At 40.0% G+C, this 27,078-nt stretch overlaps 1 protein-coding gene and 1 long non-coding RNA gene across 4 annotated transcripts in view; one reads left to right on the top strand and one right to left on the bottom strand.

Annotated features, from left to right (window-relative positions):
* GRIA1 (glutamate ionotropic receptor AMPA type subunit 1) overlaps positions 1-27,078 on the top strand; it is a 307,919-nt gene that overhangs the window by 47,879 nt on the left and 232,962 nt on the right. The window lies entirely within an intron of this gene.
* Positions 16,460-20,255, bottom strand: LOC112651164 (uncharacterized). Its single transcript, XR_003130650.3, has 2 exons — positions 20,168-20,255; positions 16,460-17,580 (listed from the first exon to the last, which is right to left on the bottom strand). It is a non-coding gene; the product is annotated as an uncharacterized LOC112651164 (long non-coding RNA).

The raw sequence follows: 27,078 nt of genomic DNA, 5'->3' as shown, positions 1-27,078 counted from the left end.
GCCTAGCTAGGAAACATTGAGTTGTGGAGGGTCAGAGCCAAAAAAATATCCTTAAAGTTGATCCAATCCAATCCTCCCTACCCCTGCCCTGTCCCATATTTAACACAGATGAAGGGACTGGTTTACCCACAGGTAATGGCAGAGCTAGGTCTCTGATGGTCCTTCCTTGTTCTTTACCAGGAATCAGGGGATTATGCATGCTACAGGAGCCTCCTGGGAAGTGGAGTGGAGGTGAGGGGATGGATCTGCCTGTTCTCTTTCTGGTCCATTCTTCTTGGCAGATCTACCCTACTGTGGGCCACAGGCCTCAGGGTCTTCCTATCAGATGGTGCTAGGGAAAGAGCTGGGCTGCTGCCGCTGAATGCAGAGCTCACCTTTACACATGCTGGACAGCTTGTACATTGGTGCAGAATAGATTTGGAGGGACGGCAGTAAGAAAAAAATTCCAGCCTCCAAACAGAAACATAATTATAGAAAATGAATCCACTTCCAATATTTTTTTGCCCTACCCTCACCCTGACTAACCTCTCCTGTGAAGTATGCAAGACACATTAACCTGTTTCATCCACCATTCTCAGAGCTTTGGAGGCTCTCTAGCCCTGAGCTGTTCTTACTACAGGAAGTGAAAGCTCATTTAGAGGTGGTATGTGATATCACTGGAGAGATATATACCATGAAGCCGTCCTACTTTCTAAGACCTTCTCCCATAACTAGATTTACCTATTTTCCAGGCTATAATTCTTCCTAGTACTACTCCTCCATTTAGTTCAAGGAATTGCTACTTTTAACTGATAAGTTACCCAGAAAGGACTAATATAAGAATTATTTACTGGCCATTTATAATTAAGTGTTGAATTTGCTATTTATCTGAAAATTTATGCAGAAGGAAGTTTTGAGCAGAAATATAGTTGAAGATTCTCATGGATGCCAGGAGAGACTTTCATAAAAGTCGGAATAGGTCCCAAAAGAACAGAAGACATACCTTATACACATGTTTCCCATCTACTGACAAATGAATACTGCCTCTATTTGATATAAGTTTCTAAGCATTGTAGATCAAGGACCTCACTCAGCTCCTAGTATAAATGTCATAGAAGAGTAGATGGGAGAAGCAATTTGTCTCATAGACGTTTTTGTTTGATAAGCAGTGTTGTTGTTGTTTTTTTTAATTGCATGTGAATTCTTTTAGAAAAGGAATATACTCCTCTTATAGTTAGCTACCGTTCTGATTTTTCATGTTGTATAATTCCTAGGCCTTTTCACACATGCTGGTTACACACTTGGTGCCCAAAGACATTTGAGTTTGTGAATCCTTTTAATCAACCAGTGTCAAATGGTGCCTGCCATTTGCTAAGCACTGGGGATACAACTCAGTTCTCTGTTGGGGAGACAGATATTCAATCACAGTAAGGTGTGATGAGTGTGACTGCTGGAGAGGTTCAGATCTCTGCGGGAATGAGTAAATAGTATAAGGCAGTGGCACCTACCCTCAAGTAGCTTGGGGAGTTGAAATGCTGACTCAAAAAAAGTATTATATGGCATGAGAAAGTCATAGCCATGCCAATCGATGCTCAAAGGAGCGAGATGCTCATTAGTTTGGAGAGGGGGTATCAAGGAAGGCTGTGTGGGAGCATTTGAGCTTATCCTTGAAGGATGATTGGATTTCTACTCTCGGCAATACTGATGAGAAAGGCCATTCTAGGGAGAAACACGGCATGTGCACACAGGTAAAAAAAGGGAAAAGGCCAAAGATGTTTAGCTAGAAGGTTGCGACAGTCACAACAGCTGTCATATGAGTGCTAGATGCTCTGCTAAACTCATTCTGTGCAAAATCTCACTCAACGCTTACAACAGTCTCAGATCCGTGCTATTACAATGCCTATTTAGAACTGGGTAGCTCATCTGAGGCTCAGCAGTAAACTAACTCACCATGGTCACTCAGCTAAAAGTGCAGAGCTAGGAATAGAATCAAGGTCTGTCAAATCCCATAGTGTGGAGACTGAGGAGACTCTTTGCCCCCAGGTCAAGGTATTGTTATACTTGATTTGTGACAGAGAATCCGCTGAAGGTTTTGAGGCTACTCTGGTGCTTGCTGTGGGCAGTCACCAAACCTAGAAATGTTGTTTATTGCGTGTCAAAGCCAGCTGATAGAAGACACTCACTCTTTCTTTTCTCTGTGCCTCTGCTCCTAACTTTACTCCTAAACTTAAATTCCAAGAGGTATAATTAGCAGGCCAGCCTGTCTAAGAGAACAGCAGAGTTACTTGACTTTAGTATTTGCTGCCAAGTAAAGGTTTAGCTGAAAGCCTGACTGATAAATGCCCCTCCAGGGAGAAGGAGCTGTGGAATTGCCTGGATCTATTGGCAGATGCGAGGAAGGGGCACATCCTTAGAAATTCAAGCTGAAAAAAAGTGTCTGAGGAAAGCAAAATGACCAACTAAAGTAGAAAACGCTTCAGTAAACCTTAATAATAGCAACTTGAAAAATCTTACATTTTCAGTTTCGTTTCATAAACCCCTTCAGTAATGGAATAATAAAGATTTCTCGCCTGGAAATGTAACTGGTAAATACACAGATGGTAATATATTGTAAGTTGCTCATGGAAAGACAGTGTCAGATGTGGCCTGAGCCTCAGGATCATCATTACAGGCTGTGTGACCCTGGGCAAGCCGTGCACTTTCTTGGGCTCCTAGGAAACAGGATTATAACTCCCCACCCTAATGCATTGGCCAGTCTTAATCAAGGGCTCAGATCAATGTCTGACTTCTGTGGGATACATATCAGTGTCTTCAGGGGAAGGGGCATATTTGAAAAAGCTTATTCAATATTATAAAATGGTTTCACAATTAGAGAATAATTACATTCATTGGCTTTGTTTTTTTAATACTTGGAAATAATGTTTCAGAAGTCTTCTGGCTAAGCAGATGGTAGGTTCTATATGAACCAAGAAATTTATCCATGAGGTTTATATATCCATCTTTATAGAGTGTATCAAAATCTCCATGGATGGAAAGTGGCACATGGATTTTACATTTTAAAGAGGCATAGGCCATTTTTAATGGGTTGTTAGGATCAGGCAAGTGGGTGCTAAATGCTCCATAAATTTAGAGTGTTGAACATATTGTACAAAGTAATGCTGCTGACTCACCATCTATCACTTTTGTTCATTTCATTGCACATCTAAGAATTGGGATGGTCTTTTAGCCCATTGGATAGATGATCCAAGGTAGTCAGAGGTGTGGCCTCTATCTATTGATTATAGTAAGTTAATTGCACTTATGGTGGATTGAAAGCTTTCATTTTAGGTTTGTGAATATCATGTACCAGTAAACCCAACAAATTAGTGGTAGAGAAGAACATATTATTTCACCAAATGTATGTTTGAAAGGTGCGTGGTATGAATATAACAACCTTTATTTCTTGGTCTCAAGGTAGTCCTACCTAAAGCATCCATTCCCAACATTAAGTATCTACAAATGCTAGCTTATCATTGATTATTTATGTCCAAGTCTAAGGTCATAATTTTTACCTCCACCTTCTTTCCCTCCTCTTATATTCCCTGTCTCAGAAATGATACTGTAGTCCACTGAGTCACCCAGAAAGAAAACAAGAGTCTTTTGATTCTTCTTTTCCCTTTACCCATATCTTTGATCTGTCACCAACTTTTGACTCTGTCATGCTTCTAACAATTGCAGCTGGCAATACTGCCAGAAGCTCCTAACTGGCCTTTGCTTCTAGGCTGTCCCCACTACCAAGTCTACTCCTATTTATGCTGTCAAGATGACCATCTTTAAACAGATCTTCTGTTGTGCCACCAGTTGTTACACTCATGGTGAATTCAAGGCTTCACTGTAACATTCAAGGCTCAGCAGACTCTGACCCCATCCTATCACAATTGTCCTTCCATATTCCTCTTGAACCCTGCCACAAGCTCACATCTGTGTTCTAAACCATAGCCAAATCTCCCTTCTTTACTCTGTTGCTTCTGCCCCTCACAAGCTACACAGTTTGTCAGCAATGCCTTTCTGTTCTTTCTTCTTCACCCTTTCCTCTCTCTACTTATGACTTTTAATTATCCTTCCAAGATAACTTTAGATCTAATTCCCACCACTAAGCTTTCCTGGACACCTGACCCCCAACCCCACAAGAATGAGCCTTCTTCCATGATATCCCTTATTATTCTGCCCTACATGAGCAAGATTTATGTGCATGACTCTCTCCCCTCAGGTTGACAGCTCCTTAGGGGGAAGAGACCTTATCATGTTCATCTTTGGATCTTCTTTTACTTGCATTCTTCCTCCTCAACTCCTCCCCCAACCCAGGCATCTAAGTACAGTGCATTTCACATAATAGACACCCTACCAAAGTTTATTGAATAGAATCCATTAATTTGCACACTGTTTCTTCAGCAGTGGCTATTGGAATCCTCTGGGTTGAGTGAAAATTTCAACTAACATGATGTGGAGAAAAACTTTAACTTTTGTATTCATATTCCTTTTAGAAGCATTTTGCTTCATTCCATCACACCACCTCTTTCTGCTAACCTTCTATGCTACTTGAAGTTGCAAAAAAAAAAGGGGGGGCAGTAGGTTTATTTTTCTACTTCTTTAATATTTCCAGTCAATTCTCTGTTCTCTGTTGCCATTACCAGGGACTTCATTGAGACAGGTCATCTTTCTGGCTAAAGTTTAAGGGTCCTGAGATCAGATTGTCTGAGTTTTAATACTAGTTCTACTAAAAGACAGAGCTTGGGTTAAGTAAATTACTCTCTCTGGGCCTCAGGTTCCTCTAACTGTAAAATAAAAATATCAGTGCTACTCATCTCAGGGAGAGATTTTCCATAGGCCTGATTGGTAAGCAGCACACCCTGAGAATATAAAAGCAGTGGGACAGACACCTTGGGAGCCCCGTGGTCTCCGAATCTTCCAGTGATACCTAGTGTCCCCTTTCAACCCCATGCAGTGTGTGCCAGTAGATTCTAAACTGTGTGAGGAAAGAGATACTGTCTGCTACACTCCGCATCCCTGGCTCCTGACACATAAAAGGACCATAAACAAGCTTTTCAAGGCAAACCCCAGCTCTGGAATTCTGCAGCAACCCAGAGACCCAGCCCTGAATATCAAGGCCCTGTGGAAAACTAATGATCTCTCCCCTGCAGACCTGCCTAGCGAAGGGCCCCATGGAGCCTGGCTGGCAAAAGCATTCTTCATTCTCTGCATACCCCTGGCTCTCCCTCTCTAGCCCCACCTCCACAGTCTCCCCATCAAGCTATTGTGTTTCTCCTGCTCTGTTTCTCATTGCCTGGGTCCCCCTTGGTGCTGCTGCTGATGCATTGTACGTGATGTCTTTAGTGTGAAAGGTGATTCACAGAAATAAATTGCATTGTGTTTTAGGTCTCTGGCAGTCCACCTCTGTAATCATGTCCATTAGAGACTTCATAATAGTATGAGGGTCCTGATGTCAGCACCAGGGACTCCAGTGGCTTCAAGGTAGTTAAACACTGTACCCAAATGCACATTCAGCCAGTGGAGTCATGAGTTCAAGTTGAGGACAGAAGTGTCAGTGCTATGAACCAGCCACACTTTCAGCCTTTTTATCTGCATGTTGATAGAAATCAAAGGATTAGAATTGGTTTTGTTCTGTTTCTTTAATAATCACTGGAATACTGGGGCTTCTTTAACCTAGCCCCAGCTCCCAACACAATTCTCACCAGCTCTGTGATCTGATGCAAGAAAATTCAGAATGTTGCTGGGAAAGAGAGGAGCAACAGAAGAGAAAAGAGATGGGGAGGGGTACAGTGAAGGGCAAGAACAGCTGGGCCAGGGTCTAGGAAGCTGAGGCATTGATCTGTTTCAATCATCAGCCAAAGTGATGAGGAACAGTGAGGACCAAGGATGCAGGAGGGAACCAACAGTGTGGGGTGGGGGGACGGGGGGGACACAACAATGCTGGGATGAGTATTGACAGGAAAAGTGGAAGTGAACTGGTCCTCCTAAAAGATTCAGAAATGGTGGATGGTGTGGGAATCATGCTTCCTTGAGCACATTGTCCAGAAGAGGCTCCATTCCCATGGCATTTTTAAATAGTCTTATTGATATATAATTTACATACCATAAAGTTCACTCATTTAAAGTGTATATCCCATGACATTTTAAGGTGATATATTATGACTATGACAGTAAGATTTAGGGGAAGCAGCATAAAGCAAAGACCGTGGGATGAGTAGAGCAGGTTGTCAAAGTGGCATGCTTTTTAAAAATGTGTCTGTTGCCCCAGCAACTAATAGCTCAGCCCTCACCCCACCCTCCACCTCCTCCAGGCCTGGCCCCACCTGCAGGTTCACCCCATGATATCAGAATGTGGTTCTTGCTTAGCTCACAAGATATTCACACAGCTCACTATTAAAAACCCCCCTGAGAGGCCTTCTGATGGCCTTCTGATATCTGGAAGATGTGGGTTTTGTGCTACTTGAACTTTCAGATTATGAATCCCACCCCCCTACCACTCACTAGCCCTTTCTGTGTGATACTTGCATTCACAGTGTGTCCCTGTCCCTCTCTTCAGATTTGGTTTCCACCAATTGATTTAAAAGCCACATTCCATTCCTCTAAGCAATTAGGAGCTACATCTTACAGGTACCTGAATGTGACATCCATATAATCTTCCTATCACTTGCCCCTGGTTTCCTTGGGTTATTTATGATCTTTGATTTCCCTCTACATCTAAGGTCTACCTAACCTGTAACTTGTACCACTAAAATCTGTTATTCATAGCATCAGTAATCCTTCCTCATGAAACTCAGGCCTGTTCTATTCTTAAATTATTATGTCAGATATACCTTCCTTGCAGTGAGACTGCCTGGGATTGAGTACTGCCGGTGCTACTAGCTGGTTCCCTCGTCTCTGATCACTTTGTTACCTTCTCATGAGGTTTGCTCAGATCACTGTTTCTTAAGCTTTAATCCTTCCCCTATCTTCATATGTTTGTTGTATCTGTGCATTCACTTGTCTCTTTATATAAAATTGCATGTTTATTTCATTTAAAAATAAAACATAAGAACTATTACAAATAGAAAAACCAGTATTACCTATGATTAATAAATAGAAGCTATTAAAAAACTCAAAAGATAACAGGGGTGTCTGGGTGGCAGTTGAAGTATCTGACTCTTGATTTCAGTTCAGGTCATGATCTCAGGGTCATGACCTCAGAGGTATCCCTTTCCCTCTGCCCCTATTTCCCTCTCATGCCCTTTCTTTAAAATAAATGAATATAAATAAATAAATAAATAAATAAATAAATAAATAAATAAATAAAACAAATAAATTCACATTCTAGTCATCACCTACAAAGGGTTCTGAGCTTAACTTTTGCTCTTTTTTTTTGTTTAAAATAAAAATGTAGTGGTAGCTTATGGAGTTTAATAATTGTCAGAGAATTATTAAAGACAGCACAATACTGAGACTTCCTTTTTTTACTTAGTTGAAGGATTAAAATGAAATTGAAAATGGACATGCTTTCTCATTGTGAGCCAGTTCTTTAATGGCATCCCTCTAGTCCTACATGCAGGATTAAATGGCTATATGGCCACCTCATCTTCCTGAGCCTTAAGTCTGTTCTTCTGTAAGATGAGGTTGAGAATATGAGGTAAACAATTCCTTTAAGCCCAAGTTTGTCCAATGTGGTCCATGGACCACTTGCACCTAAATTATCAGGGCATACTTGTCGAAAATACTGATTTCCAGACTTTACCTTTAAGAATCTCTGGAAATTTTCACTTATAGTATCAGTCATCCAGTTCATAAAGGGATATACAAGGGTGTAAGACCATTGTTGTTAAGCCTGTGTGGAACACTCAAAAGAGTAGAGCTGACCTGTGCATAGGAATCAGGAGATCTGGTTTCTAGGCCCAATTTATACTCTAAGCTTTGACTCACCCCTTCCTTCATTTTCCTTATTTGAACAGTGAGAAGGTCAGACTGGGTAGGCTCCAAATCCCTTCCAAGTTTGCAAATATGATGTTGGGTTTCTTTGTTCAAAGTCTACTCTTGAGGGGATCCCTGGGTGGCTCAGTTGTTTAATGCCTGTCTTGGGCCCAGGGCATGATCCTGGAGACCCAGGATCGAGTCCCACATCAGGCTCCTGCATGGAGGCTGCTTCTCCCTCTGCCTGTGTCTCTGCCTCTCTCTCTTTATTTATTCATGTCTCACATGAATGAATAAATAAAATCTTAAAAAAAAAAAGTCTGCTCTTGAAAGTCATGTTAAACCCAGATGTGTAGTGAGGATGAAGGTGGAGATAGCAAGATGACAGCCACGTCTCTGTAGGCTGAATTTTTCCCTGTGGAGAGCCACCTGTTCAGGTGAAGAGGAACCAGAGCTACCTCTGCTTAGCTTGTTTTAACAGCATACACCATCTAGCAGGACCATGCCTGCCTACGAAAACATCTGCGAAGATGTTTAGTGAGACCTGTTGCAAAGTCAGATTAGGCTCTGCTAGAGGAGCAAGAAGAAGGAAGAGTTCTGGACTGCCAAGTAGGCAGAAAGGAGACTGCAGCCAGATGTGACTGGCTTGAATTAACACTTCATGTCCTCCTTGTGATGCCCCAGATTGAGATCTGAGTCTGCGTTGCCACATTCACCTTTCTAAAACTGACCTTCCCCTGATGAAACACATCCATATTCCAGAGACTAAAAGCTGATATCTCAAACCAACTTTCATGGCCTCTCAGGCCATTACTAACATGACTTCTCTACCTTGACTCCCATGACTGACTAGTTGGCTCATTGATCAACTTCTTGATTAGCTCTTTTACCAATACTTTTGAAATACCTACTCTGTGTCCATATCTTTCTAATTACTAAGAATGCTGACCAATAAACTAGGCATTAACATGATCCATTGTACCTACTTCCCTTCAGCATAGCCTACTCAGCCCTTTTGGGCCACCCTGACTTTCTGCTGGTGATTAAGTCTTGGACCTGAGCCCATTCTACCCCAGGCTTCACTTGCAGTATGTCTTCCAAAGTCCTCGATGTTCAGGCAGTGGCATTAAGCAACCTTAGACCATCTGGAAGAGGACCCAAAGAACAAACTCATTTTCTCTGATACCAAGATATAGGACATAATAAAAGTCAAAATTCCATGCCTTCTCTACATTCTCTACTTTGTATACATTCTGAGAGACATCCAAGTGCTCTCTTTTCTTCTATTACTGAACAGCTGTGGAATCAGCATGGACTACAATTCTTCCTTCTTTTTGAAGGAATTGCATGGGAGCAGGAGTTGTCACATTGTGATGATGGACTTACTTCAGATGTATAATAAATGATATCCCATTGGGAATGGCTTGACAGCAGCTGACAGCACTTGGCAAAGCATTCTTCACTAGCTGTAGGGTGAAACCACCACTTTGCCAAGAGTAGTCTTTATGAGAAATTGGAGATCAGGGAGTAGATAAAACAATTTTGTGTTGCAGAATGGGGTATTACAGAGAACATGAAGTGGATTGAACTAGCAGTCACAGAGTCCAGTCTTTGCTCTGCCATTTCTTGTCATGAGGCCTCAGCTAACTCCATTTCATTTTCCAAGATTCATTTCATGACACCTCCTCTGGGACGCCTACTTTAACCACTTTCTCTTCCCCCAGGCTAGTCAAGTGGCCCTCCTGTATCCTTGCATAGCACCATTCTACTTTTTTCAGTTATCACACTGTAACATAATATATATAAATATATATTATTTATACATTATATATTATAATATATTTTATATATTTTAAATATACATATTTTATATATTATATACATATAAATATTCTTCTATCTAAATTATATGAGTACAGTATAGTGAGTAAGATCAAGGACATTATAATCAGGCAGACATGATTACAATTCAGAGTTATGCCATCTTACAGCTGTGTGGAGTTAATACACTTTTCATAGGGTTTCTATAAGGATTAGGAATATATAAAGCAAAAAAAAGGACATATAAAGCAATTAGCACAGAGTATAGGTCATAGCTATTTTTGTCTTTGTTCTATAGCTACAGTGCCTAATAAAATCCCTGGCACATACTGGCAGAGGAAATGGTGGTAGTGGTGGTGATGTGGGAGTGGGGATAGTACTGATGATACTGGTGATAAATGACTTAGTGGTGATGGTGATAATGATAATAGTAAGGAAAATCAGCAGCTAGCATTTATTGAGAGCTTACTGTATGCCAGGCATTGTATTATGTATTTGCATATAGCTAATTTCATCCTCTTGACATCTTCCAGACGCTACTAGTGCCCTCCATCTTTCAAGTGTTTCATTCAAGTTAGGTTTCAGACATTGAGTGATCTGCCTAAGATCCCATACTTAAGAGAATAAGACAAAGTCGGAATGTGGTATAAGCTGTGTGACATCACCACATATATGTAAAGCACCCAAGTGTTAATTATTTGAAGAAGGAAGGAAGGAAGGAAGGAAGGAAGGAAGGAAGGAAGGAAGGAAGGAAGGAAGGAAGGAAGGAAGGAAGAATTTACTTGTTTTCTGATCTTAAGATTCCTTTTCTGAAAATGGAGATAATAATTTTAGGTTTCAGGAAAATCAGAGGAGATAAAGGAAGTTAAACTCTCTGAAAGTTGTCAGGTCCTCTCCATGTATAAAGTCCAAATCAGCAGCTGCAGCTCCATAATTACTCATTCATTATTTCGCCCTAGGTACTGGGAATACCATGCACAAAGCAGACTAAAGTACCTGCCCTAACAACAATACTGTATTATAAACTTCAAAGTTGCTAAGAGACTAGAGCCTAATTATTCCCACCACAAAAGAGAAACAATTATGTGATGTAAGAGAGGTTAGCTAACACTAGAATGGTAATCATGTTGTAATAAATGTATCAAACAACAAGCTGTACACCTTAAACATATTTAGCATTATACATCAATTATTAATAAAATAAATACATTAACAATTTAAATAAATCACCTGTCCTCATGGAGCTCTCGGTCTAGTGACAGATAATAAGCAAAAACAAGTGGAATATGTAGTGCCATAGGGGAAAGTAAAGCATGGAAGGAACTGGGGAATGTGTGAGTGGGAGTGCCATTCCTTTAAATAGAGTGGTCAGGGAAAGCCTCTGATAAATTAACATTTGAGCAGGGCCTGAAAGAGGTGAGTCAGTGAGCTGTGCAGTCTGAGGAACAGTGTTCTATATCCCACAGGACAGTTTAAAATTAAGAATATTCAGAAACAATGAGGTCACTATAATGAAAATGCTAGGAATGAGCTAATGCAGAAACCCCAAGGTCTGTTGCCAATGAAAGAATGAAGAGTAGAATTTAGTATTTTCCCTGGTAACTTCCCATAATACTGTTCCTAAAGCTTCAGTCAAGGTGTTATGTCCTAGAGGAGAGAGATCATTATCTGGAAGCATGGTTCCCCTGGCAACAGGCAGCTGGCTGGAGGGAAGTAGCTTCTATTCACCACTCAACCATCCATGAGCAAGATGAGGCTCGATAGGTCATCTGTGCTCATGGCCTTCTTACTCCTCCCAGCTGGGAAAGACAAAGGCGAAATTAGGGGTTCTCACCACAATAAAAGGAAAAGAATTAGCTCAGCCCAGCTCTACAGGGATCTATAATGATATTGGCACTGTTTATTAAAGTCCATAATGATCCAAGATGAAGCAAGTTGTACATTATTCAGATTTATGGGTGACGCCAAATTGCATAGGATTGCAAGCATGGGAGAAGATGGTGAAAGAAATTATCAACTGAACTAAAAAGCATAGAGGAATAAGTAAACAGGCAAGGGAAGAGATTTAATTTAGATAAACCTAACGCAGGATCTCTAGAAGATTCCAAGGTCAAGTGAAAGGAGGAAAAACTAGCTAGTTTGATGGAAGATGCATCGGAAGGGTTCTGGGAAGTAAGAACCACCATCATCTGGTGTTGATGTGGCCAGTATTATGATAAAGGCAGAGAATATGAAATTACTAAAAAATGTGACTTCTGCTTAGAATTTAAGGAATAATAGGATAGTATGTGGAACAGAGCACCAAACTGGGAGCCTAAGGATGGAGTTCAAGCTGCCTAGGACTGCTCTGTGACTGAGGAAGCCTATTTCTGACCTTTAGCTTCCTCTTCATTAATAATCTACAATGTGGGCTCTCAGCCCCAAATCTTTGATTTCTTTCATGTTTAAGAAAGGCATCATGAGTTCTTGGGAGACTCTGAATCCCTCCCTGTTCCATCCCAGCAAACCTTGATGGAAACAAAAGATACAGATTCATGACAGAGACCCTATAGAAGAGCATTCATCTGGGAGATGGATCAAAGATCCAGGAACCCTTGGAGACATTGAAAAGAAGTGTAAAGGTTGCAAAATTAAGGAAGGATGATAGTTATAATGGTTCAATGTAACTGAGTTATACCAAATGTTGCAGAGAAAATTTAAAAAGGTTTACAGTGGGTTAAAGTGTGTGTAATGCAAAATGATGGTTGTTAAATAAGTTATAGCCTGGGTAATTTTCAGGATTGGGGTGAGGTTTGGGTGACTTTAAGATGGTGTTGCAGTCTGAGATGCAGGAATAGTTGTATTCTGCTGTAACCCATAACCATCTATCCATCTATCCATCTATTAGGGTCTGCCCAAGAAAATTTGCATGATATACCAGAGAGAGAACATCAAGCTCATCCTAATTATTCATTTGCTGGGCTAGTTCGCCATTAACATGGGTGTAACTACATGCTAAGCTTGGTATGGAGAGGTCAGCAAACTTTTTTTCTGTAAAAGGTTATATAGTAAATATTTTAGGCTTTGTGGGCCATGCAGTCCCTGTTGCAACTACTCACTTCTGCTAGAGAGTGAAAGCAGCTGTACACAATATACAAATGAATGAACATAGCTATAATCTAATAAAGGTTTTTTTTCTTTTTTTTCTAATAAAGGTTTATAAAAATAAAATAAGAAGCCAGATTTGGCCCACCCACCTTTGTCTGCTGACCACTGTTTAAATGCATGATGTCCCCACTTACTGGCAAATGTGACCTCATCATTATCCTGAAATCTATTCAATTTTATGAATAACTCCTATTGAGAAGAGAAAAACGTGGAAAAGTCCTTTTTCCAATAGGTGTTTCAAAGAATGAGATTACTTACTGAAACATCACTGTACATTTCAACATGAAAAAAGTCTCAGATATTTAACTTGGTCATTGATATGTGAGGATGAATTTGTAGAACATGAGTTGCTTAGATGAGTGACATACACAAAAGTGGAAGCATGTTTTGACTTCCGTCAGTGAGGAAGAGTTGAAGCAATAAACTCTAGTCTAGAGGAGAGATCACTGAGGGAACATCAGGAAAGAGAAAAGCCAAACAAGTGGAAGTCATAGGGATTATTGTGGCTAGTTGTAACAGAGATCATGTGCTGGGCACTTTACATTTTATAAAGTATTATAGAAATATTATCAGATGATACCTTTTTCATAGGTTTCCCACATAGGGAAGAATTCAATAATAATAATATGTAATGATCATTTCTGCTTATGATAATACACTAGTAATACAGCAACAACTAATTACCAATGCACTGTGCCGAGTGCTTTACACACATCACCTCATCAATCTTGACCACAGCCTTGGGAAACAGGTATGGGAAGCATTGTACAGACGAAGAAATTTAGAACTCAGCATGGTTAGTGATCCAAGGAAACATAGCTCCTAAGTACCAGAGCCCGGCCCTGAGCTCAGGTCTGACCCCACAGCTGACACTCCTAATTACCTCATTTCCCCAGTCCACAGCTGTGATATTCCTTCACTGGTGGGTCTGTTCAAGTAATGAGTCAATACATGGACTAGTAATGTAGGAGGATCCTTTAAGCCAAGCTTTTATTGTGGCTGAAGGGCAGATTTGTAAACAGAGACCAGAATGTAACCTCTATGAAGGCAAATACTTGTCTCTTTTATTGTTACGTGTTAACCGTAGCATTTAGTGGTGTCTGATAAATCTTTGAATCAATTAATCAATGAATAAACACTCCTGAGATTATTTCTTCTTAAAACAAACAACCTCATGGCCATATAACCCACGTTTCCATCTCTTTCTTTGAACCACATCAACTCATACCCCAGACATAGCAGGCACTTAATGAGTATTAGGTAATGATGAGGAATGATAGCTGACTCTGAATATATAAAGTGCTATGTAGCTACAGTAATCAACAACCTTTCATCCCACCCAGCTCCCATGACAGATGCAAGTACTTAATCCCACCCAGCTCCCATGACAGATGCAAGTACTTATTCTCTTTGGGAGTTGTAGCTCAACCCTTTTCTCTCACATTTATGAATGTAGATCGAAGAGTAAATCAGAGAAGGATAAGCTAAAAATATGCTCTAATTTATAAATGATATGTTGGCTGAATCTTTGGTGATATATTACTAATGACGGATCACTTATAACACAGTTTAGAAAGAAAACCTGGTGGGACTTTTATATGGCTCCATAGGGCAGAGCTCAAACCTGCAGAAGAATTGGGGGTAAAAGCTGAAGAGATGTTAATCATTGCACCATCCAAAGAGTGAAGGAGTGGAGATGTCAAATACTGAGTCCCTGGACCCCATGGATACTGAAGCACAGGTGGCCAGGGGTGAGGTATAGAGTGGATGGCTATGTTGCATGGAGGTCAGGCACAGTTACCACTAAAGCCCCTTTAACATATAAACTTCTTGGGGGTGCCCGAGTGGCTCAGTCAGTTAAGTGTCTGCCTTTGGCTCAGGTCATGATCTCAGGGTCCCAAGCTCCCTGCTCAGCAGGAAGTCTGCTTCTCCTTCTCCCTTTGTCCCTCCTGCCTGCTGTGCATCCTCTCTCTCTCTCTCTCTCTCAAATAAATAAATAAAAACTTTAAAATAATAATATATAAATTTATTGGATTTTTGGCATACCTATGCCTCAGTTTACTGTGGCATTATCCTCTGGTAAACAAACCTCCTTTTCTCCCTTAGCTTTTAATCAGGGTATAATGTGCATCACCTGCATGAGTTCTTACTCCTCCTTAAGCAGTCTGGGCCTAGTTGGTAATCTCAGCAGTACCCTAGTCTATGACAGATGTATTTATTCTTCTCCTGCACTAAAAGTGCAATGACTTTTAATTAATGAAGTTCATTCTGTGTCACATCACATAAGCCCTTGTGTCCAGGAAAAAGAGATGCCATGATAATTGGTATATAAGAATTAGCTCAGCACTTTCTGTTAGCCCTGAATTATGCTGGGATGGCCTGAAGTAGGGTTTATAGTGTGTATTTTTAAATTTTTTTCTTTATTCTGACACATAGTCCTGAAATGGCACCCTGTCATTTACTCTTCACAGTGGCCTACCAGGTAAATGGTATTATCACCATTTTACTTAGAAGTAAACTGAGACCAGAGGCCAAGTGTCTCAGTATTTAAAGGTACAATAGTAGTTAGGGACAGATTTGGGACTAAAATTTCTACTGGTTTTCTCCAGCTACAGAAATCTATCTGCCAGGCAACTTTTTATACAACACTCTAACTTCAGCAGATCTGATGGTTTGGCTGACTGTTGGTTAGAGATAGAGAGGGAGAGAGAAAGAGAAGGAGAAAGAGAGAGATAGGTTTGTGTGTAATTGTGATTAAAAATAGTATTTTTTTAAATTACACGAGTGACGTGTTTAATGTGGGAAATTATCAAATATAGATAAGAAAAGAGGGAAGGAGAATCAAAACACCTACCATTGCACAAGGTTATCTGAAATAACCCTGTTAATATGTTGGTATATATCTTTTTATATTATCCATATATTGCTTTTTTAATTTTTACTTTATTAGACTGACATCATTGGTGTATATAAAATTTTTCACTCTTCAATATTCACTGACTATATTATTAGCATCTTTCATACCAATAAGTAGATAGCCGCACTCACATTTAAATGGTTGTGTAGAACTTCTTGATGTAATATATCTTAATGTGCTTAACAGAATCTTATTGTTAGGTGTTTAAAACATCTGTATATATTTTTAAAGAGTTTACTTATTTATTTGAGAGAGAGAGAGACAGAGACAGAGACAGAGATAGTGACAGAGAGTACATGTGGGGAGAAAAGGGAGAAGCAGGCTCCTCAGTGAGCAGGGAGCCACATGCAGGGCTCAATTTCAGAACTCTGTGATCATGACCTGAGCTGAAGGTAGATGCTCAACTGACTGAGACATCCAGGCACCCCTAAAACATCTCTATATTTTTAAAACAATGGTCTTGAGTAAACAGCATACAACTTACTGAGGCTCAAAAGTAGGATATTTAGGTAATAAACAGTTCTGAAGAACTTTGAGTTAGCATTTAGTTAGGCAGAAAAATGAGTTCCCATCCCTCAACCTGGTTGGATACCTGCAGTCGTATACATCAATGGCCCCATCACTGTTCAATAACAGACGTGACCAGTACTATGATGTATGAGTGATCAGACTCACTGAGTTTATTTTCACGTTTGAAATTGAGCTCTACATAATACCAGTACTTTATTACTTGTGGGTCCTTGAGATTTTCCTGCCACCTCCAAGAACAGAGGTTAGCAATCACCACTGAATTTTCACCAGGAAATAGCCATCAGATTAACTCTGAGAAATCTAATGCCTGCCCAGAAATAGTAACAGAATCAGATTGGAGGATCAGAGGAAAGTCCCACAGACTTGAGGAAGTTCAAGGTGAAAATAGTTTGTTGGAGGTCTGAGATCAGAAAGGAAGAGTTCAAGAGAACTCAGAGCAAGTCAGCATCCAAAAAGTGAGCTAAACTGGCCAAATGATGGACTGGTATCTTTGGAAAAGAAAACACATCCAACTTCTTTTCAAAAATTTGCCAGGCCATTCACTTGTAGAATGACAATGACTGTCCCAAGTGATCGAGAAATTCCAAAAATATTTTTTCTTCCCCTGCTATGATGCTCAAGGTAAGGAAACTGGGGTGGTTGGTAAAGCAAACTGAAGTCTACTCTGCATTCTAGACCTGGCTTTATTCTCTCTGTGAGTGACTAAGAAAATTCTGTTCTCTGTTGGGGCTTTGGTTTTCTAGACATTAAATAAGTAGAGGGGCAGCAAAATACACTCATCAAGAATTTCAACTCTGCCACTTACTGGCTGTATGAAATTGGATAATTTCTTCAACTTCTTTTAAGTCCCAATTTTCCAGTCTTTAAAATTAAAAATAAAAATATGTAGCTTATGAGATTGTATCAAGTATTAAAACAACACGAGGTATGTAGTTATCTATCATAGCCTAGAACACAAGAGAGTTCAGACTCCATGATTAAAGGAGTTGGCATCTGTTGTATTTCTTTGTTCCTTTCCAGCTCTGAAGTATTACTCTATGACAGGTGTTATGGGTATGTAGAGATAATAAGATATGTTCATTGCCCCCAAAGAGTTAACAGTCGGCTGTGGAGAGCAGACATGGAAAAGCAGCTGGACTGGAAGACTGAGGAGTGAGCTGTGTAATTGAAACAGAGTTGCCGCATCCTTGCTAGAGCTGAGTGGAGGGAGACTTCACATTGGAGGCAGTCATTAGGGTGAGCTTTAAAATATAAAAAAGAATTTGTTAAGGGAAGGTAATCTTAGAAGCACTAAGATAAAAAAGTTAAGGGCTCAACTGGATGGCTGAATTGGTACTACGAGTTTTGAGCTCCTTCTAACGGGCTGATACAGTTGTTAGGATGGGAAAAAATAAGCATATTTATTTATGACTGAACCCAAATCAATTATTGCTAAGAAATTTAAATTTCTGTCCTCTAGATCAAAGTAATGAAAGCCTGGTGTCTTTGTTTTGCTACTCACAGTCTGACCTTGGCTGTATGACATCAACTGTTTCCTCATCTCTAGGATGAGGATTGTAAATTCTACTCGTCTACCTCCATAGGTTTTGTGAAAATTAACTGATAATATAGGGTCTGTCTTAGAATCATCTGGAAGGCTTATGAAAGCACAGATTGCTAGACCCTGCCTCCATAGGTTCTGATTCAGTAGGGCTTGGGTGGGGGAAACCCAAGAATTTATATTCCTAAAAAGCTCTCAAGTGATGTTAATGTTGCTAATCTAAGGACTATGCTTTGAAATGCCTGCTTTAGGGCACTATGGTTTTCTAAGTTTGTATTCACAATTGGCCCAAGAGTAATGTTAAGTGTTTATTACATTTTATTCTGTCTCCAGCCCTTTAATAGACTCTATAGGGGATATGCACAAGTAGAAGACATAATATTTGTTCTTGCTGTCCCTACACTATATTAGCCTTGCTCAGTCATGTGTAGTTAATGAATGTATTGATTTGATTTGTCCTCATATAGCTTCTAGTCTCACCAGAGAGACATAGGTGAAAGTTAGAATGATAAGACTCACTTGGACAAAATCAAGTCTCTTTGCATTTTTTTTTCCCTTAGTAATCAAGCCTATGATCCTAAAGGACTTTTTCTTTTCTCTTGACCTTTGCTACAAACTACATCCTTAATGTGGCTACTCCCTCTCTTTTTACACCTATGGCTACATATCCCAGCAGCCCTTAGAGGCCCTAGCTGGGTTGGATGGGATTTCTATTGGGGTAAGGAAACAGATACCCATGTAAATACAGCCAGACGTCTCCTCCAACATCTGAAATGGATTGGCCCAGCCATCAGAACTGTAAATCACCTTCAGAAGCCTCCTTCTCCCAGGAGTGGAGTCTTTACATTATTCATATAACCATGTATGCTCTTGTCTCATGAAGATTACACCAACCACCTTGCTTTCATAGCCCATCCCCTTCCTGCACTCCATACCCCTTCTTGGCCTCTCTGCGTTCATACTTCACAGTATCCTCTGCACACTCTATTCCTTTCACTTTTTGGGAGAGCATAATTCTCCAGGACCTGGCTGCAGTCATGCCAATAGGATTGCCTTTCCATGATCATGATATATTTGAAAGTATCCGTTTCCTCTTTGAAAGAGGAAGAACTGCAGCCATCCCAATTCCTTCAGGCAACACAGTAAAGAGAGCCCACCTCATCATCACTGAAGCTGTTGTGTGCTCCTTTCACAATAAATTATTCTTTGGAATTTCTGCTTGTGTTTTGTGGGGTGGGGCTTGTACTATTTCTACATGTAGATCTGTTTTCTCTTTGTCAAAGTCTATGGAGTACATTTTTTTTTTCAAAAAGAAATGAAAAGTGAGTTTGTGAACTAGATTTACCATAAAAAATGAGAGTTCACATAAAAATTTGGATTTCCAGGTTCTTAAGACAAAAACATCAGAATATTTGGTAGCAATGGACTCTAAAGGTAACACTAAAAGACTGAGTGTTGACCACCTCCTTTGCACAATGTCTATGCTCTCCAGTTTGCCACTGTCCACACCGGTTTGTCATTCATTTATATTGTTTGCTTGGTTCCTGAATGTATTTGAATTAGTGGCTTCTTTTTGCTCTTCTTGACAGGTTTACAGACCCATAGAGTTTGGGAGCTGCAGAGCTTTCTTACAGCAGGGATTTCCAAACACTGCTACACATCAGAATCAACTAATAAGCTTCCATAAATCCCTATTCCCTGGCTGTACCCAATGCCACTTAAGAATGAATTTCTAAGGTAGGGCCCAACCATCAGTATTGTTTCTTAATTCCCTAGATAATTCCAGTATGCTTACATATTTGAGAACCAGTATCATAGAGAAGTTCTTCTCAAATGTTATTATGCCTATGAATCACCTGAGAATCATGTTTTAAAGGCAGGTTCTAATTCAGTAGGCCTGGGGGTAGCCTGATATCCAGCATTTCTTACAAACCAAGGCTGCTGGTCCTGAGACCACATTTTGCATAGTAAAACCTTAGAGATCCTCTAGTATGTTCTTGCACATAGGTTTAAAAGGGTGCCAAAATAATGCTTTACTTACAATAGTTAAGTATTTAAGCTAGGAAGAATTTATTGTTTTTAAGAATTTACTTTTAAAAACATAAATGATAGTAGTGTCGAGTATATTTCTATATCAAGGTCCTCATTTACATTCCCTTATGCCTTCCTGACTAAAAAAAGACCCAGAACATTAGAATGTTAGAATAGTAACAGAACATTATTCTACCCTAGTGATTCCTATCTTTTGTTGTGGTAGGTGGGGTGGAGATTAGAAAACAGATTCTTACCTATCCTTTTGGGTTATCACTCAAAATGATAAAACTATGAAATGGAAGAGCCAATACCCTGAGAAAAAGAGTTCCATCTGTCTTTGTGTCTAAAACTCTAAGAATTTCTTTGTTTGATTGAGTTCTAAGTCATGTGGCAGCCTCTATTTCAGGTGAGAATGAAGTAGTCGGTCAGGTCTAATTGCCTGGTTATATGAGTGAGCCAAGTCGGTAACTCTCTGAACAATTTAATTTGAAGTCAGAATTTACAGGGTTGAAGCTGCTACACTTCCTGGGGCCAAAAGATTTCTTTCAGGCTGACCATTTCTCTGAGATGAAAATGCTACCATGGTGGATTCAATCTTCTAGATCCATGTATCTCAAAATACTATCAAGACACGATGTGGGTCAGAATCCCTTGTGCCTCTATTTTTCCAGTCCCTACTCCTACAGCTTCTAAGTGAGTAGGTCTACAGTAGAAACTAGGAATTGGCATTTTTAAGAAAACTCATCCAAGTGATTTTGATGCAGGTGGAGGGCCAGATGTAGAGAAATATGGTATGGAGGTAAATGTCCTTCCTTTCCCATGTGCTAGTATCATGGCTATTTTCTTTTGAATCAAATGCTGCCTCCCAGGAACCAGCTGAAACCAGGACTGTGCCAGGCTCCCACTGAGTTTGGAAGGAACCTCTCCATTTGTTAAATCATGACAGAGATCATGCATGATCCCTTTGCTGCCAGGACATTCAGTGTGGAACTCCTGGTTTTCAATGATGTAGCCATTTGTTTAGCACAGACCAATGCTTATTATAGGAGAGTGTGAAATAGGGTAAAACTTCTCTCAGTCTTTAGATTTTGAGGTCTAACTACAGCAATGTTTTGCAACTTTTAAGAGAAGAATTAATGATTACTCCTTTGGATTATCAGAAAAGCTTCCCACCCTACAGCCCACCCCCCAGTAGATTTGGATACACATTTGGAGGATGCTCCTCATTGAGTATCACTTAATACAGAGAGCAAATTTCATTTCTACATGTCCCTATTAATGCAGAAAAATTTTGAGGCACATTATTTTTGGAAGTCTGTACCATAAAACAATAGGTATACATAAATGGTTAATAATTTATAATGTTTAATATTGAATATGCTTTCACCGCTACTGCTGTCCTGAAGGAATTGTGATGTACTGTTGTATAAACCCTTCTCCCAGCAGGCATGCTCCTGCTTCCCTATGCTCTTCCATGGAGACTCAGCATTACAACAGAAGGGTGAAGGAGGACCAGAAAGGCACCTGGGTGCAAGCCTGGCACCACAGGGAGCCCAGGGCAGGAAGCGATTGATTGATCTGTGGGTGCGGAGACCTATCTGGAGGCTTCTGTGCATGTGAATTGGCCTGTCCAAGCTGGTGTTTCTGCCAGCCTGACAGTCTGCTGAAGGGGACTCAGGTGTACACTTCAGCCACTCAATAACTCTTTCCCTGCTGAATGTCAAATGATTTGATCCAAAGGGAAAGAGGCTGGAATTTGTCTGGTGACTAAGTAACAACCAGGCCTTTTTGGCCAGGAAGAATCTTTCAAGTGATACAGAGAATACATGTGGAAACTGAAATGATGATATTGATGATGATGGCATTTAGAGCAGCAGTCACTGCCATTAGGTAAGAGGTGATCATCTGTCAGCACTTGCATTATCCTTTCAGCCCTCACACCAACCCTGGGAGGCATAGGGATCATTGTTTTTCTCATTTTACATAAAGAACTTGAGTCTTAATCCTATTGAGCGTCTTGCCCATAGTGACATGGGCAGTACCAGGCCAGGGTTTGAATCCAGGTCCATCTGATCCTCAAACCTGTTCTGCTCTCCTTCATTGTACTGTTATTATGCAACTCCTCCTCATAGCTACCATTTTGGAGGGATTTTAATGTTGTACTTGTCCATGCTTCTGGGGAAATTCTTGATCTTAGCATAGTGTGAGAGCTGACATTGATTCTTTGAGGAATTTACCTATTTCCCCATCTACATGTGGGGAAGAGAGAGGAGGGTCAGAGATCAGCTGATGTCTCAAAAGTTCATTCTTCTGTGCTGCTCACTTAATCCATATACAACTCTCCTGGCTCTCAGTCTAGTGCTACAGCAAGATCTGGGAACTAAATATTCCCTGGAGCCCTTGTAGTCCATTGGGGATACACTACAGAGTCAAAGACCTGAGTTAAATTCCCAGATTTTCAAGGCAGTAAGCCTTATTTTTGTTATTTGCCTGGATACTCAGTTAGGTATTCAATCCAGCATAGTGTTTAGAATGCAGTAAGGGTGCCACTAATATTGGTTGCAAGAATGAACATCCCTAGTAAGAGATGTGATCCCGGACATTGCGTTGTATTTTCTTGCTTCTCACTTTTCCTATCTTTTATATAAGCAGGTGTGATCTCCATGTTTGGGGAAGCCTTTCCACTTCAAAATTTGTTTGACCCTAGAGCAAATGTTCATTTCCTGAGGTCTGAAGATGGTTCAGTGTAGTCTCCATAACCCTATAGATAATATCTCTAAAATTAGATTTATTTCAGTATAATCTGTGTAACTAAAAGTCATCCCTATTAGTGGTACAGTCCTATGGATTTTGATCAATGTATATACTCATGTAACCACCACTATAATCAAGATACAGAATATTTTAATTACTCTAGAAAGTTCCCTTAAGCACTTTTGTAGGCAATTCTTTCCCCAGCCCCAGCCTGACAACCACTGGTCTGTTTTCTCTTCCTGTAATTTAATCTTTTCCAGAATGGCATAAATGGAGTCATGCAGGACATAGCCTTTTTAATCTGCTTCTTTCACTTAGCACAATGCTTCTGAGATTCATTCATGTGTTTTGATGTATTACTAGTTTGTTCCTTTTTATAGCCAAACAAATATTCTGTTGTATGGATGTACCACAATTTGTTTATCCATTCCAGCTGATGGACTTTTAGGTTGTATTCAATTTGGAGTATTTATGAATGAAGCTATTATAAATATTCATGTATAGATTTTTCACATATAGTTCTTAATTTATCTTGGGTAAATACTATTGAAAGTGGGTCCATGCAGAATTACTGAGTGTATATATATATATATATATTTTTTTTTTTTTCTGGCGAGATAGTTCGTAGCTACTGTTAGCTTCCCAAAATGGTTAAGAACCACTGATCTTCTTGCTGCTTCCTTTTATATCTGTCCATCTCCTTAATCTCTGCAGCTTGACTTCTCAAATAGAATATTAATTCTGCCAGTTGACAGGGCAGCCTGGTTTAGTAATACAGGCACTGGATAAGGGTTGAGGGGCCACCGCCACCATAGTCTAGTCTTCCACTAAGTGGCATTACCAGTCCTCTTTCTCTTTTCAGAGTTTCAGTAACCCTGTTCATTGGCAGTGGGTTTAATGTCCAAGCTCTGTTTCTTCATCCTGCATTTTCCAGGCAACATAATGCAAGCTTTCTCCAGGGCCCCCAACCCTTTGGAGGTCTGGCTCAGACACCAATTTCAGGCCCTCCAAGGACCCATCATACAGTATTGCCCTGATTCCTACAGAGGCACAAATACAGTACATGAAGGTTTCTATCCACTTGTTCTCATTTTTGCTCATTAATGTCTGCACCTGGGAGGAGGGGTGCCAAGAAGGATGTTTATCAAGGTGTGGCAAATTAGAACAGGAGACCAGATTTTCAATCTAGTTTTGCTACCAGAAGCTCACTGGACATGGGTAAATTACTTCAACTTCTCTTGCTTAAAATCTTGAGTAACTTTCCAAAGTCCTTGGGATAAAGCCCCAAAGCCTTCACAAGCTCTATGAGCCTGTAAAGGGCCTGGCCTTACCCTGCATCCTCAGCCCTTATACCCTCATTGCCTCCCTTGTACTGATCACTAATGACTCTCCCCTAGACCAGTGATTTGGAAAGTACCATAAAGGCTTTGGGCATAAGCTGTGGGCCTTAGGTCTTATAGCTTCCCAATATTTAGCTGGGAAATTATGTACCACTAAGTGGAGTTCTGAAGAAGCTTCCATGAAAGTAATTAAGCCAAAGCAGTGGAATATCAAAGGCCTGGATATATGGAGAGGACAGTAACCAGGCCAAGTTTGAGGCAGTGCATTCCTCAGCAAAATAAGAAGGGTGAATTTAAGACCAAGGAACAGGGATTTGGGGTTAGTTACTCTATTGATATAACTTCTTTCTCCCCAATGATGCACTTTTCTCCATGATACATGTCTTCAGGACAGCCTTGGACTCAAAAATTCTTCAAATGGCCTTGATTTATCCAGCTGATATGTATTAAACATGTAGAGAAGAAGAGTTCACAAAGACATCAGATTCTGGCCCTCAAGCAGACTTTTTAGTTGGGGGCTCATGATAGCCATTTTCTCTCCAATACCTTCTCTGCCCTCAGCATCTTGCTCTGAGTTTTACATGTATCATCGTATGCAGTCATTACAATAAACTTAAACTATCCTTTTTTTTTTTTTTTTTTTTTTTTTTTTTTTACCAATAAGGAAACTGAGGATTACACTGAGAAGTTAGGTAGCAAAGGTCATGAAGCTGGTAACTTGTACAGCCTGGACTCTAACTCAGATGGCTCTGATGCTAAAGCCATCCATGTAATTGCCAGGTACACTATGGGAAATCAACTCCATTGACTTAACCTTATTAAGCTTCAGTTTCCTCCGTGAAATGGGATAAAATGTTATCCTGGCTTACAGTATTTGTAAGAATTGAAGAGATAATTTATGTAAAGCATTTATATGTCATGATACCTGGAACATTGTAAGTCTCAATATAGGCTAGCTGCTATTATTCTTATTATCATGATTATTATCAGCCAAGAAAGAGGTATATGCAAAGTACTATTGTGGTTCAAAGGAGGGGCAATCACTTTCACCAAAAGTGCATTCAGGAGCAGTGTGAGGATAGGTGAAAGGTTCAACATTTGAGCTTGACCTTGAAAGAAAATGTGTAGGTGGGGGTTTGGCATCAAAGGGTATTCCAATAGAAGAAATTGCATGAATGAAAACACAGACAGGAGACACAAGTAATGACTACAAATGGTAAATAGGCCAATTGATACATAAATGCAGATGAGGGCAGACACCTGCCTCAGGGTGGGAGTTTGAGGGCCAAGTTGAGTATAGGCTTGGTTTTACAGGAAGAGAGGAAACATTGAATGCTTATAAGCAGGGGAATAACAGAGAGAACTATGCTCCAAACGATTTGGCAAGCCATTTACACCCACTGTGGCCAGGATACATGCAAGGAAGTTGCAGGACTTGAGACTCAGGAAGGACACTTGAGAAGGACAAGCCTGACCCATTACAATGCTATGTCCAATTAAAAGACCTCTTTTGGCTTTAGATGGGGAAGAAGAATCTGTGACCTCTGTATTAGTCTTGCAAAATGCCTAAGATTAGGTCTTGCAAGGTGCATTTTCAAGTATGGTCCTTTTTAATAAGAGTTTTTTACTTTGCTCTGTTGATTTGAAATTCATGCATGTCTTCAAAGTCTACTGGATTCTCAGAACAACCCTGTGATGAGATGAGGGAAATATTTTGAATTGTGAGTTTGTTGAAGGCAAAGATTGCATGTGGAGCTTGATTGCTCACTCAACAAATAAGTAAATAAGTGAGTGAGTGTGTGAGTGAAGGCATGAATCTTCACTTGACTCAGGCAACTGAGGTGAGGAAATAGGATGAAAAGATCTTAGGGTCCAATGGTTGGTCACATAGCCTGGGACTCAAACCCAGGACTTCCAATTTCGTCATTTGTACACTTCTCCATTTATACTTCCTTAAAAGAGTGCTTTCCAAACTATATTAAAAAATACAATGAGTTGGAACTTTGCTTGCTTATTTTTTTCTTTTCTCCCTAAAAGCAGAAGTTTGCCTTTTCCCTTTTAAGTCAGTCATGAAGGGAGCATTGGCTTTGTGCCCTCTGAGAGCTGATTTTCTACCCCCATGCTCCAATTCTGACGTGAGATAATGGAGCTTAGCCTTCAGAGATATGAAAGGTACCAATTGTTTTGTTCTCCAAGCATTAAAATGCAGCTGTTTTTGCTCCCTTACAAACCTTTCTTTTCCTTATAGCAAGTAGGATGAAGGATAGAACATAGAATGAGGAAGTCAGGTTAGTCTGCCTCAGAGAGTTTAAATAGTTTGGGGGAAAAATGAAATAACACAAAACCATAACTTGTCATTGTTCTCTGCTGTTTCCACTGACCACTGCCAGTCTACTGTTTCCATCAAATACGTATAATATTGGTTGTGGAGCAGATCAAAACATTCTCTTCTCAGGGATGTGCAGTTAGTCCATCTTAAAGGAGGAACATGGCATCAAAGAAGTCCATTCTTACTACCCCTCACTCATTTTTCTCCTTTCCCCCCCTTTTTCTCCCCTTCAGGGGGAACAGAAAGCCAGGATTTTAAAAAGACTCTTTCATCTCAAATTGGTCTTTTTCCATTAGTGTCTTGGGTCTCAGAGACAAAAGATTTTAAAAAAGATATAAATAGCACTGTTGAGGACACTAAATGCTAATTAATAAGATTTTATATTTATACAGTGCAATGTACATTGCTTTTACACATAGAAATTTAGGCTGCTGGTTTTTGAACAATTAAACTAAGGAGCTATTTTGTATATAAACGATACCGACTGATTGAGAGTATGCCAAGATCAGCATGTGACCTCTGCACAGATTAGACTCCTCACCTTCACCGAGTCTGGAGTTTCAACCTTGTTAATACTTCAGAGATGACTAGGTTCAAGGTGCCTGCATCAGGGCAACTAAATCCTTGAGAGACTGCCCTATATGCTGTTATTGGAGTGGTATCTGTTTGTCAGGATAAATATGGAGTCATGGGGACTATACCCTGGAGTCTTCAAACAATGCTGCCTTTACCAGTAGGGAAG

Source organism: Canis lupus, chromosome 4 (assembly GCF_003254725.2).
Source record: "Canis lupus dingo isolate Sandy chromosome 4, ASM325472v2, whole genome shotgun sequence".
In the NCBI taxonomy this organism is placed as follows: domain Eukaryota; kingdom Metazoa; phylum Chordata; class Mammalia; order Carnivora; family Canidae; genus Canis; species Canis lupus.
The sequence above is the reverse complement of the archived record's forward strand: the minus strand, read 5'-3'. Positions and strand labels throughout refer to the sequence as shown.